This window comes from Notechis scutatus, chromosome 2 (assembly GCF_049901735.1).
Source record: "Notechis scutatus isolate UNSWTSFEM ecotype Mainland chromosome 2, rNotScu1.2, whole genome shotgun sequence".
NCBI lineage: Eukaryota > Metazoa > Chordata > Lepidosauria > Squamata > Elapidae > Notechis > Notechis scutatus.
In genome coordinates, this window is record NC_142010.1 from 89838407 (window position 1) to 89851397 (window position 12991).

General features: G+C 39.1%; 1 protein-coding gene across 1 annotated transcript in view; it reads right to left on the reverse strand.

Annotated features, from left to right (window-relative positions):
* The window catches only part of CREBRF (CREB3 regulatory factor), a 31288-nt gene extending 19589 nt beyond the window's left edge, over nt 1–11699 (reverse strand). Inside the window, exon 1 of the mRNA XM_026688144.2 lies at nt 11563–11699. The gene's annotated coding sequence lies outside the window, so the exon portion shown is untranslated. The remainder of the gene's footprint in view (nt 1–11562) is intronic.
* Between the last annotated feature and the right edge of the window lie 1292 nt (nt 11700–12991).

Here is a 12991-nt window from a genome sequence, read left to right on the forward strand (position 1 = left end):
TCACACTCTTGAGAACAGTATTTATAGAAAGATTTTTCCTGTGTACAGCTTGGTGTATAGAACACAACATAAAGCAGACTTAAAATGCACACACAAAAACAATTTTCTATGTTAATAGCTTTGACAAACAACTTTGGCATTCATGACAATTATGCCAGATTACAAAAAATATGTTTTATGCTATGTGTCCTTATGCACAATATATATAACCCTTTTGCATGACAACATTGATTCTGCTTGTGCATAATACCACTGTTGATCAATTATCATAGCTGACAATGAAAAGCTCATTTTTATGTCTCCCTTTCTCAACTTGTGGAGGGTCTCCACTTTCATTATGACATTGTTCTACCTGTAGTGGCACAAAGAATAGCTGCATGTAGAATTACAATTTCCTCAATCCTGTGAACAAGCACGACAGGAATTCTATCAATACTTCTAAAAGTCACCAATTCCATGTTCAAGCAGAAATATTCCAATTATTTTTAAACCCTTCTTAACTAAACTGAGAATTTATTGGTAAGTAGCAGCCTGGAAAAACACAAGTGTGGTGTTGCTAAGATAAGAATGTTGTGAAAATACTCTGAAAAACAGAAATATTGTAGCAATAAAACTGTGCATAAAGACTAATTGTGAATTTACTCTTGTTCTAAGAAAAAGCACTAGCCATTTCCTCTAAAATATTTTGAAGTTGGGATAGAAAGCAAAACTGAAACATGATCTGAAAATGAAAGGCTAGTATAGACTTCTTAAAAAAACTTGCACCTTTGTGTGATTGACTTATCTACTGCTGCAAGCTTAGTCAAAACATACCTAAGAAATCTAGCATCCATCAACTTAAGGGATCCAATCCTTACAGAGAAATATTTAAAGGAATTTTCCCCCAACCCAAGTAACTCAAACTACTCTGTAAACTGTTAAAAGCCATTCAATTGTATCCACTTTATCCAAGATTCAATTTTTTGATAAAAGTTCCAGTGCTACCGACATGGGCATGTCTATGTAGTTTATTTAATGATTTGCCAATGCCATCGTTTGGTAATTTTCTATTTATTTTTCCAACTGATCCTTCGGATCTCAGAATTCTGGTAACTTACCATGCAAATACTAATCACATCTCACCCCATCAACTTTTTTTTTGCAAAATCAATTACTTAATGCTTAATATATTTTCTTTTATGATCAGGTCGGTAGTTTTGAGGATAGAGTATTAGATGATAGGACAGAGTATTCCCCTTTCAGCTTTATGTAATCGACAATTCTGAATGTTTCTTGGATTTGGAAAGTTCCCTCTGAGTTTACTGTTACCTGTGCTCTAGTTATTTCTCTACTTGCTTTATCATCCCATCCTTCGAATAAATCAAACTGCAAATAGAAGTTAGAACAAGGAAGCTTAATGGAGCATACTTAAAACTCAGTACCTGCACTAATTCTGTGGCTAAATGATGGCATTTTTGAAGTTATACGGCTTTATTGAATTTGCATACCAACATACCTTTTTGGAGTATTTTGAAATAAAATTACAAGTTGCATGTAAGTTTGGAACCCAACATTTATAATTTAATGTAAAGGTCATTTATGGTAGTCTAATAAATATACAATGAATTGAAGATCTCTGGATATTGGTCATGACTTTCATAATTCATATCAATAGTGAGGAATGTTTGAAGCTGTAATTCAGCAATGTCTAAGAGATCACTCTGCCCAATCTACATGACCATGCCAGAAGGTCATTTGTTTCTTTTTTCCCCTCCAAGCAAAGTAGTGCAAATGCTTTAATTGATAATGAATCAGATGAGGCCCAAGTATTCCTGCATACAACACTGCTGACAGAAGCACAAATATTTTGTATTACATGAAGCATTTGAGGTTCTATGATCCACAAATGATAGGTCTTTTGAAGACATACAGAATCAATTGCAACTGAACAATTATCTTATAATAATTTATACAATACCAACTGGAATTTACAGAACTCTCAGCATAGGACAGCTGTGATTCTTTTCTTAAAACTAATACAAAGGTTTAGCTTATTTACTATTTGAAGTGCATCACAATTCCCAATTTAATGTAATTTAATGTAAAGGTCATTTATGGTAGTCTAATAAATATACAATGAATTGAAGATCTCTGGATATTGGTCATGACTTTCATAATTCATATCAATAGTGAGGAATGTTTGAAGCTGTAATTCAGCAATGTCTAAGAGATCACTCTGCCCAATCTACATGACCATGCCAGAAGGTCATTTGTTTCTTTTTTCCCCTCCAAGCAAAGTAGTGCAAATGCTTTAATTGATAATGAATCAGATGAGGCCCAAGTATTCCTGCATACAACACTGCTGACAGAAGCACAAATATTTTGTATTACATGAAGCATTTGAGGTTCTATGATCCACAAATGATAGGTCTTTTGAAGACATACAGAATCAATTGCAACTGAACAATTATCTTATAATAATTTATACAATACCAACTGGAATTTACAGAACTCTCAGCATAGGACAGCTGTGATTCTTTTCTTAAAACTAATACAAAGGTTTAGCTTATTTACTATTTGAAGTGCATCACAATTCCCAATTTAATGTAATTTAATGTAAAGGTCATTTATGGTAGTCTAATAAATATACAATGAATTGAAGATCTCTGGATATTGGTCATGACTTTCATAATTCATATCAATAGTGAGGAATGTTTGAAGCTGTAATTCAGCAATGTCTAAGAGATCACTCTGCCCAATCTACATGACCATGCCAGAAGGTCATTTGTTTCTTTTTTCCCCTCCAAGCAAAGTAGTGCAAATGCTTTAATTGATAATGAATCAGATGAGGCCCAAGTATTCCTGCATACAACACTGCTGACAGAAGCACAAATATTTTGTATTACATGAAGCATTTGAGGTTCTATGATCCACAAATGATAGGTCTTTTGAAGACATACAGAATCAATTGCAACTGAACAATTATCTTATAATAATTTATACAATACCAACTGGAATTTACAGAACTCTCAGCATAGGACAGCTGTGATTCTTTTCTTAAAACTAATACAAAGGTTTAGCTTATTTACTATTTGAAGTGCATCACAATTCCCAACTAAACACAGCAATCTCTTCACTTCAGTTATAGTGAAAACTATAGCAATTTTGTAAGAAAACAGGCAGTCAATTTAGAGAAAAAAATTATATTCAGTGTGGAAGAAATTTACTTTCAAAATATAATACTTGTGGTTTGGGATTTCTTTTGGATTGTAATGACAATACTCAGAGTTGTTTTCCTCTTCTTCACTGGAATTTTAAAACTTTAGCTAACCTAGCTTCTCCAATGTAAACTTTGTTTAATACAGGGGACACCAATTTTTGTGGGAAAGGGGAAAGAGAACTAAGTGAATGTACGGAACACTCATCACAGGTATTGTTAAATTCACTCGCCAAAACCAACACCAACCATAAGAGCCTCCGTTGTCGCCCTGACCTAACCATACAGCAACGTGCCCGCTCCCGTGTACTCCGCACTGAACTCAAAAAACGTCTAGACAATGGAGAGAAGGACCTGTACATTGACTACCATGCTGACTGTATCAAAAGTAAGCCACACAACCCGCAACTCAGCTTTAACCCTCAACCACAACCCTACCTCAACCGATCCACCATCACCCAAGACTAGGCACGCACGCCCCTAACTACCTCAATTCCAACTACTGCTGGCCTTAAATGCAAACTACTCAATGCAAGAAGCCTCGTGAATAAAATACCTGAATTTTTCCTCCTACTAAATATGGCTAAATTCGACATTATATTTGTCTGTGAAACATGGCTCAATGCATCTCTCCCTGACTCCATTACCACAGTAAGAGACTATCATGTTTACCGATCAGATCGTGAAATTCGTAGAGGTGGTGTTGCTATCTTCTATAAAAAGTCCTTACATCTAAAAAATATCCAAGTTACCCAGGAGCTTGCTCTTCCTGAGACCATCATCTGTGAACTATCCTTAAATATCACAATTCGATTCTTACTATGTTACAGAGCACCTGATTATGACATCGAACATGTAAACAAGCTAAATACATTACTAACATGGGCTGCATCCTGCCCATACCCTTTTATCTTTCTTGGCGATTTCAATCTACCTCATATTGACTGGACCCCAAATGATTGTACAACTGAAATCATACACACAACCTTCTACAATGCTATTACAAATCTGGGACTGGAACAACTAGTAACCAACAACACTAGACTAAACAACTGCCTCGATCTCATCTTCTGCAATAGTTTGAATTTAATTTACGGAATACAAACTAAAGAACCCTTTTCCAGCAGTGACCACAATATGATTGACTTTTGTCTTAACATACGCCCACACAAAAATCACCACAATGATGTAATCCCCAATTGTAACTTCAAAAAAGGCAACTATGATCTTATAGACAACGATCTCTCATCCCTTGATTGGCAATCTCTATTCACTGGATGCAATACTGTTGAAGACCATTACAACATATTTTTACTTGAAGTCAAAAGAGTCATCAAACTATATGTACCAACAACAACTCCCAAAACAAAACAAAAAAGCAGATTACCCATAACAATAAGGAAACTTCAATCCAAAAAGAGATCACTCTGGCGGAAAAACAAATCTGATCACGTTGCCAATTTCAAAAGCCGATACAAAAATTTATGCCACCAGATAAAGACCGAATGCATCAATTATCACATTAAACAAGAGGAAAACCTTCTAAGCACCAATTCTACCTGTGCTTTTTACAATTTTGTAAACAACAAACTAAAAGACTCAAGGTCTATCCCACCCTTGATAGGACCTGATGGTAAAGACTGCAACGACGACACCATTAAAGCCAACATCTTTAACACATTCTTCGGCTCAGTATTTGTAAACAGCAATGGATCATGCCCAGTATTTCCTAGCCGTACCACAGATAACAACAATGATCTAATACATATCGATTTTACAGAAGACAATGTTGAAAAAGCACTACTCAATCTAAAACCATCTCTATCTATTGGACCGGATGGAATATGTGCCTACTTCTTAAAAAAGCTATCCACTGCCATAGCCAAACCTCTAAGCATAATCTTTGAAAAATCTTTCAGGACCAGCTCCTTGCCTAACCTATGGTCACAAGCCACAGTCATCCCCATCTTCAAAAAGGGAGACCCAAGCCTAGTTGAAAATTACAGACCAATCTCCTTATGCTGCGTCACCTGTAAAGTCATGGAATCAATTATTAACCAATCCATCATCCTCCACTTAGAGACAAACAACCTACTCTCCAATAAACAATTTGGTTTCAGAAAAAAACTATCCTGTAATCTGCAACTCTTACACTGCAAAAACATATGGACGACACAAACTCGACCAGGGCAAAGCAATAGACGCAATCTACATAGACTTCTGTAAAGCCTTTGATTCAGTGGTACACGACAAACTACTCCTAAAAATAAAATCCTATGGTATCTCTGGACAACTGCATAACTGGATAGAAGCATTCCTGGCAAACAGACAACAAATGGTCAAAATTGGGAGCGTCCTATCAAATTCTGTACCTGTCAATAGTGGTGTCCCCCAAGGCAGTGTTCTAGGACCAACTCTCTTCATACTCTACATAAATGACCTCTGTGATCATATTAAGAGCAATTGTGTTCTTTTCGCTGATGATGTAAAGCTGTTCAATACCACAGACAATACTGCTACCCTACAAAAAGATCTTGACTATGTATCAGAATGGTCAAACAAATGGCAACTTCAAATCTCAACAAATAAATGCTCTGTCTTACATATTGGCAAAAAAAATCAGAAAATACAAGCTGAATAGTCAAGATCTTGTTGATGACCCAAGCTCTGTAAAGGACCTTGGAATACTCACCTCTAATGATCTAAGTGCTAGAGCTCACTGCAACTACATAGCCAAAAAGGCATTAAGAGTTGTTAACCTAATCCTACGTAGCTTTTTCTCTGGTAATATCACACTACTAACCAGAGCATACAAAACATTTGCTAGACCAATACTCGAATACAGTTCATCAGTCTGGAACTCACATTACGTATCTGATATTAGCACAATTGAGAAAGTCCAGAAATATTTCACAAGTAGAGTTCTCCACTCCTCTACTCATTGTAGAATACCTTATGCCACCAGACTTGAAATTCTAGAACTAGAAAACCTTGAATTACGCCGTCTTCGGTCTGATTTAAGCATGGTATATAAAATCATACATTGCAATGTCCTACTTGTCAATGAATACTTCAGCTTCAACCATAACAACACAAGAGCACACAATAGATACAAACTCAAAGTTAACCGCACCAAACTTGATTGCAGGAAATACGACAATAGAGTGGTCAATGTCTGGAATACTCTACCCGACTCTGTAGTTTCTTCCCCAAACCCCAAAAACTTTAACCTTAGACTGTCTACTATTGACCTCACCCCTTTCCTAAGAGGTCTGTAGGGGGCGTGCATAAGCGCACCAACGTGCCTACCGTCCCTGTCCTATTGTTTCTCTTATTCTTCTTTTATTTTTCTTATATGTACCCATTTCATGTATTCACAACTATGTATACACTTATACTTATTATCTTGTAAACAATTGGCAAATAAAATAAATAAAATAAATAAAAATAAATTAAAAGCTGAATGGCATATGTATGTCACTGATTGGTATATAAGGCAGGTCCCAAATTTCTCCTCAGAATATATAACTATATTGTAGGTACTTCTGCTTAGCTCTCAACAGCTGCTGCAAAATTAAATAGACATTTACTCCGTCATAAAAGCCACATTTTAAAATACATGGAAAGTAATGTCATTTAATTATATTGCAATTTTATTTGCCTTTATTAATGCCCTGGTCCTGGTTCACTTTTTGAAGTGCTGCCCTGAGCACACTATTTAAAAACAAACTGTAATCTTTGGCCCCCAAAGTTTGTGCATCCCTGAAATAAAATGCATCCCTGTGCATCCCTGAAATAAAATTGAGGGAAAATATTTTTAAAAGAAAAAATGGTGTTTTAAAAGAAAAATCAAAGTAAAAGTACATATTTTTCAATTCATAATACAAATTGTTAAAGCAGCTTGCAATTTACAGTGAAAATATTTTGTTTCATTCTATTCCTGCTTGACAGCCCTATGCAATAATTAAAATAAAAGGGTACTCATATATCACAGGTGAATCAAGAGATTCATCAATCAAGCATCCTTTAGTTTATGACGTCTGGCATTTGTATAGTTAAAATTTATATTCTGCTCTGATTATGTGTACTGAAGCATCTTTATATTCATGCTGTTACAAGATAAAGTTCTAGCAGTGGCAAATTTATCCTGCACCCTTCCAGACTACAAAGAGTAAAAGAACTGAAAGTCCTACTTCATTGGTTCTTCAAAAATACTAAATATTTTTCATGATAGAAGGGTTTTTCTGCTTTCAAAAGTAATTGTTAATGTAACTACTTAATCTCTGATTCATCAAATCTCATGTTGCCTGCTTATGTTTGAAGCTGAAGATGGCACCTGAGGTCTCAAGCCTTTGAAAGGTCAAAACACATAACAGCCTGCATTAATGGATCACAAGTGGTGGAGGCTTAAATAAACCAAGAAAACATACAAATTTGATGTAGCAGTTGGACAGTTAACCCATCTTACAATAAATTAAAGTTTTAGGAGAAACTTATTAACAGTGAGGACAATTAATCAGTTGAACAAGTTTCAGAAATTGTGGGTGGTCCTTCACTGGAGGTTTTTAAGAAGAGAGTAGACACTAGTCAATGATCTGAAATAATATAGGTTCTCCAGCTTGAGCTGGGGGTTGGACGAGAAGACCTCCAAGATCCCTTCCAGCTCTATTCTATTCTACTTTACTTTATTCTGCCTCTGCAATGACTACTACAATACATTCTTTTAATACTAATATTTTAAATAACATTTTAAAAAATGTTACATTGGAAATTTTACGTTGGAAAAATACCAACACTTAAAGAAACATGTATTATTGGAAACTGTCAATGCTTAATTGAACATACCAAGAAAGAAAAGTGGGAACTTAAAGTAAGCAAAATCAGGCAGTAAGAGGTTTCATAGTGCAAAGGAAGTTTGATCTTCATGTCTTGTTTTTGTTTTTGATTTAGAAAATGTATACTATATGCAACAATCATTGTCTATTTTGTAGAGTTGACAAAAAATATCAATGCAATTAAAAATTGATTAGCTTTGAATAATTTCTCTGGTGTTGCAACACAAATATAATAAAACATAATTTAGATTTCACTAAATGAAAGGTTCTAAATTCAGGACTACCTGTATACAGTACTGTATTCATTTCAATTATTTATTGGTGGCACTGTTTTGATTGTATTAGTTTAAAATTTACAAAATAAATTGGATAATGGAAGTGCAATCCTGTTAATTCTTCTGGATGATTAGGGGTTTTTGTATTAGTTAGCCCAGATATTAGCCCAGATATCTGTCTTGATCATTAGCAAAAGGCAGATCTTTCAGATTATTTAAAATCTGAACCTGTTGGATAAATAATTGGGAATTGCATAAAGAGATGGCACCAATGTATTGATACTGGATTGGATACCTTAAAGTTCAGTGTACAAGTTTCAACCTTTTCTATACTCAGCTGACCATTATTCCATTCCTGGTAGCATCATATTTAGAAGTTTGCAATACATGTTATATAGCTCTACCATTTAAAGGGTCCCTGGAAGATTCAATTAATATAAAATGCAACTAGATTGATATTACTGAGATTATAATCCAAAAACAATGGAAAATATGTAATGGATGGTAATTGTTTTCTGGGTCAATTCAAGATTTAAATCTTTAAAACCTGAATAATGTAGAGTCTGAATAAGAGTATGCTTGTTTTAGGATGAATATGTCAGTTTTAAATGTATAGCAGAACCTCTTTAAAAGGATGCAGAAAAAAATAAATTCCACAAGCTGGAATCAAAACACAAGATCAAGTAGTGTTAAAATGCAATTAAACCAGACAATCGTATTGCTTATCTAAAATAGTCATATTTCTTCCATTCAAAATTCCACAATGTAAGTCCTGCTTGCAAAGAAGTCCCACCCCAAGTATCCAGTAACCCTTCTTCAGAGATCAGCTGAACAAAATGTCCTGTAATGAAGGGCATCAGTTCAATTAGTGCCCTGCATTTACTTTCATCTTCACCGTCACTTCTCAAAGATGGACAGACTGCTGTTTCTCAGCTAGTCATTTCTATCATCTACCTGGTAATAGAAATCTAGCACCGTATTTGAAGTGCACCCATTAACCCAGGGAAGGAAGTTATACACACAGCACAAAACAAAGTACGTCCTGCCTACTTTTTATTTAGTCTTCTTGCACTTTGGTGATAATGGAGCTTACAACTTTTTCCTCTCTGCTATGAAAAAGGTGCCCAGCTTACTGCCTGCCAGTTCTACACTACTGCTTATCCATAGGGATCTGTTTCTCAGCTGTAGCTTTTTTCTTATCACACCTCAATTCTAATTGTGTTTTTGTTTTGTTTTTAATATTCCGATGCGCGAAACTCGCCAATTCATATCACTAAACTGAACCACTAACACACCTCCCATCCAATATGGCCACTCCACCAAACAGGACTGAAACACACTCCAACAAATTGTCGTTTCGCTCCGCCCTCCCTGTAATCCTATTGGCTCGCTCTATTCAAAACTCTGCCACCATTGGACACGCTCGGCGTCGTTCTTACTGAGTAGCGGCCTCTCTCAAGTTAGAATGACGCGACATGTAAACAAATCACTTTCTGGATGTTCCAAACTAATCAGAACTCCGCGGACACACGCCAGCCCCCCGCCCCCCGCCCCGAAGCTAACGAGGGGAAGAGATCTGGGCAGCCCTCTGCATCCCAGCGTGGCAGTGAAAAAAAAAAAAAAAACATTTTTAAGCTGCAATATTTTTTTTTAAAGAGGGGGGATAACATACCTGTAGCCCATCAATACAGGATGGGTGAGGTTTCTTATTCTACTACAAATATTTGTATACTGCCCAGGAGTATACGCAGAGAAGAGGGGTCCGCACGAAAAGGAGGTGAATCTCAGGTGCCTCATTTCCCTCCTTAGGGCTACAGCTGAACTTTGCCAACTCCTAGCATTGCAAGGCATACAAAGACTCCTCACACGCCCCATCCAGTCACATTCAGCATTTCAAAAATGAAGAGAAAGGCTTTCTCTTTTCCCATCAATGTCTGCTCTGTGTGAAGCACCTGGTTTTTTGGGGGGAAGGGGGATCCCACCGCCAATCACTTGGGCCTTCTCCACTCGCCGGGATTACTACCCAACCATGAGGGTCGAGCCAGATAACCTTGTTTCACTTTGTTTCCCGTAGATTAAATGGGAAATAAAACTGGGGTGAGCACACCGGGGCGATGTGTGCAAGCCTTCGGCTGTAAACACGATTCTCCGAACACTTGGCTCTCTCACACCACGTCGTCAGCTGAACTCAACAATGTTTACAAATTTTTCTCATTAACAAAATAAATAAATATCCGAGAGCATATTTTTGTCGGTACACCTAAGGCAGGCAAACTCTCCTGAAATGTTGAATCGAATCATACCGAATGGACCTCGCAAGACTGGAGCGTGCTCTTTATGTAATAGGTGAAAGAGTTTTCCTTCAAATGCCCAACTAGTAAAGGAAACATGCATAAGTCTGCACAAAACAGAATAGCTAGATCTCCTCCTTCTCTCTCCCCACCCCATGCCTCTCCTTCCTAGTTATAAACAAGTTAAATCCGGGTGGTTTTTTGGGAGGGGGGGGAGATTAAAATGAAAACGTTTCTTACAAAAACGAAGCATTAAATTCATTCCAAGGACTCAAATGCCCGAAGAAACGCCTAGCCTAAAGGTTCCCTCCTTCAGTTTACGCGGAAAAGGAGACGAAAAGAAACCTCTGGGCTCCTCTGCAGTCTGAGGAGAAAGGCAACCAAGCACACGCCCCCTTCCATGTCCCTTTCCACCCACCCAGGGCGAGCGCTCGAAGATGCATGCTCTCTGTCCGCCCTACGTGACACTCCCAGGATTGAAAAAAATGGGGAGGGGGAAAACCCCCTTTTATCTTAACTTTAAACAAGCGCGGCCCCATTTGCCTAAAAACTATTCCTTCCGCCTATGCGGTGGCCCCAGATCGCCTATCTTCCCAAGCCACGCTGCGGAGGGACAGCACCTCCACCAAGACGACCTCGACCGCGCCGTTCTCTGCAGCCTCCATCCTTAAAATCGCCCTTCTCCCGCTTCCTCTTCCTCCCGCTGCCCCGGGCAGCAAGGACCCTCGACGCCTCCCGCCAGAGCCGCCGCATCCTTCCGCCCGCCGAAGGGCTTCCCGGCTCATGCAAGAACCTGCTGGGACCATCGCTCTGCCCGTCCCCGTCCCCCCACCGCCGCTGCTCTCTTCCGCCCCGACGCGGGGCCACGGAGCCCCCAAACTTCTTTCTCTCCCTCCCTCCCTCCTCCCCACCTCCTTCTCGGTAGGCGCTTCAACGGCTTCCCATCTCCCTTGGTGGCTCCTCACCTGGGGCCCCGACCCAGCGGGGGGATAGAGGACGTCTCACTTCTGGTCCCAGCTTTTGCTGGGGCTATTTCTCTGGCCCGGCCCCTCCATGCCGCTCTGGGGTTTGTTTTGTTTATGTCCCTTCCTGACGGATTCCCGGAAATCGCGTGACTCGCCCCCATCACGTGGCCTTTAAAAAACGGGCAGGGAGGGAGGGGGGAAGGGCGAGCACGGCCTAGTCGAGGCAGAAAGTAAGGCGCCGAGGGCTCCAATCAGAAAGCGCGCGACCGAGGACCAATCGCAGCCGCAGAAGGTGGTCTCCCCTCCCATGTGACGGATCGAAGGGCGAGGGCGGGGAGTAGGGAAGGTTTCTCGCTCAGCTGACGGGGACGGCGGCGGGAATTCAACGGGGGAGGGAGGGGGGAACAGCTAGCATTGCTTCTAATTGCAAAGTAGTTGCATTGGCCGTTCCTCCATGGGGCGAGAACCAAAGGGCCCGGTTTTAATCGATCCCAGCTGGCTTCTAGTGATCTCTAATTTGTCTCCAGTCTTGCCAGACTCCTGCAGGAGGAGGAGAGTTCCAATCCCGACAACTCTTGGGTGGGGTGGGGCTACCGAGGGGATCGCGCAACCTTACTTAATTCAGAATGAATTATGATGAGGTGTCATCCTGGACACCGACACTAATCCTTTAAAATGCAGAGATGCTGAAGGGTGCATAGTCCTGCTACTTTGCAGGTGCTTGGTGAGGGGTCAGGATGACAGTCCTCAGGGCCTGCTCCTTGTGCAACTATCTTCGACTGCACAAAGTCCTGGCTGCAAGATTGAGAGTCTCTAGAATGCCTAGCCTATGGGATCTGAACTACTGAAAGCCAATTACTGCTCTGTGGTTACAAAATTGTTTAATTCTAATTTAAAAAAAAATCTACAAATAGGGGCACTGTCTTCTCCAAATGATTCTCTAAATCCTATCTTAACACGGGATTGAGTCATTTGTAGTTGACTAAAGTTGTGTTGTATTCAAATACAGGGAGTCCTCAACTTAAAGGCATTTGTTTAGTGACAGTTTGAAGTTACAACAGCACTGAAAAAGTGACAACTGGTCCTTATTTACATCTCTGCTGTCATGTGACCAAAATCTGGGGACTTGGTAGCTGGCATGTATTTACAATAGTTGCAGCATTCCAGCGTCATGTGAGCACAATTTGTGACCTTCCCAGATGGCTTCCCATAAGCAAAGTCAATGAGGGAAGCTAGATTCACTTAAAGACTGCGTAATTCATTTAACAACTACAGTGAGTCACTTGACAACTGTAGCCACAAAATCATAAAATTGGGCGCAACTTACTTAACCAACTTTCTAGCAATGGAAATTCTGGTCCCAATTGTAGTTGTAAGCCAGGGATTACCTGTATGTGTAAATAAACATCCAGATGTCAAAATACTGGAC